Raw genomic sequence first — 2022 nt, forward strand, 5'->3', positions numbered from 1 at the left:
TTGGAAGTGGGTCCTTCTCATGAAGGAGCAGAGGTGAGAGAGACACATGGGGTGGAGGGTAGTGTGGGGTGTGAATTTCCCTTCCTCTGTCCTTCTTGAGTCTCCTTGCACCCTTAGGCGTAGTTGCCCTTTTGGGTTGGTTGGTGGTGAATGACTCTATCGGCCCTTCAGCCTTTCTTGTTCTGCAGGCCAGGTCTTCCTCCCATCCCCCTTTCTTGGTGTCTCTTCTCATAATGTACTCACACTGTGAGGACCTCCTGTGTACTGCGGAATCCCACATGCTGAAGGATGTCCTGGACATCACAGAGACCAAGGGGGAGCCTCTGCCTTCAAAGCTGCACAGTACAGTAGATGGAGCATGTCCCATAGATGCGACCAGACCACAGCATGCAAGCCAGCACGGGGTGCAGAGGTCCATCACAGTACATCTGTGGGCCTCAGTTCATATCATGCTGTGTATCAGACCAAGACTAATTTGGGTCTGAGAATTCAGGAGCCAAGATTTTCTTACCATTTGTAATAGAAAAACACCATAAGGTCATGGACAAGGCAGAGTTTGAACAACTACTGTCACTACCATAGGATCCACCCCACTGTTAAAATGAGCTGAGTGAAACTACATTGCAGTGTCATGAAAGGATGCAAATCACATAACATTTTATTTTATTTTACTTTGTTTATTTACTTTTTGAGACAGAGTCTCACTTTGTTGCCCTTGTTAGAGTGCCATAGTGTCACAGCTCACAGCAACCTCAAACTCTTGGGCTCAAGCAGTTCTCTTGCCTCAGCCTCCTGAGTAACTGAGACTACAGGCACCCACCACAATACCTGGCTATTTTTAGAGACAGGTCTCTCTGTTGCTCAGGCTGGTCTTGAACCTGTGAGTTCAGGCAATCTGCCTTCTTTGGTCTCCCAAGTGTTGGGATTACAGGCATGAGCCACCATGCCCAGTAGATCACATATCTTTAAAGGACAAAAGTAAGTTCCATAACATTCCATGTAGAGCAAACCCATCCTATCATCAGGCCCTCTGGGTGCCTGTACATTGTGAGCCTCTCTGCCTGTGTCCACACGTGAGCCTGTAACTGCAGCTGCAGAGATCACAATGCCCAGTGATGACAGTGGTCACTGCCGGGCACATGGTGTGGAGCAAGAGAAAGAGGGATGTGATGTTTTTATTCCCAGACATCTGCAGTATTTGAATCTTCTAGTAGCACAACAAATTATACCTATTTTCTGCTAGAGAAAAATAAAAGGAAGCAATAAATGTGCTGGGTCTTTCCTTTTAGAGTTACTGAAACTGTAGAAAACAGAAGTTTATCTAATAACGCAAAGGGGAATGAGTCTTCTTGGAGTTTCTGGGTAATAGTAAAAAGGTAATTATTTGGAAGACAGACTGAAGACAACAAGCTCAGATATGAAATGAGCCAAGTTGGCAGCTGGATGACACTTTACCCACAAACTCCAAACCAGTCTGGACGCTGAAGAACAAACAAGACAGAAACATCTGCTTTCACTGACAACTGACAAGGGAACCCCACTCATTTAGTGCCCACATGTTTGCAGAGTGTCTATTGTGCTCACAAACTGTGTTATAGATAAGGCTGGGCACACTGCCACAGTCACATGTAGGGTTTCAGTCGAGTTGTCACCTCCTAAACAGAGTGCTCAGACACGTGCAGGGGAGACAGGTGGAGAGAGGGGGGTAAGAATGTGACATGAGGCATAAAATGTAAGTGAGCAGGAAGGCAGACCTGCCCGCTGTGATGTACGTGATAAATGGAGGTCCGTTGTCTTTATCTGGGTTGGGCACAGCCTGTAAGCTCATACATGCGTGGCATGTGTGTGACACGAATGCCCTCACTGCTCCACCTGACCACTTCCCCCAGTGCCCTGGGGAACTGTATATAAAGACATCTGGAGGGCACGGAAAGCCACCTTGCTGCAGACCTCTAGGCAGCTACTCACCTCCACACTGAGGGCTCCTGGCTTTGGAAGCACCGCTAGTTCAGTCTCCACCAT

Source organism: Otolemur garnettii, unplaced genomic scaffold (genome assembly GCF_000181295.1).
Source record: "Otolemur garnettii isolate 467f Iridium unplaced genomic scaffold, OtoGar3 scaffold00039, whole genome shotgun sequence".
NCBI classification, from domain to species: Eukaryota; Metazoa; Chordata; class Mammalia; order Primates; family Galagidae; genus Otolemur; species Otolemur garnettii.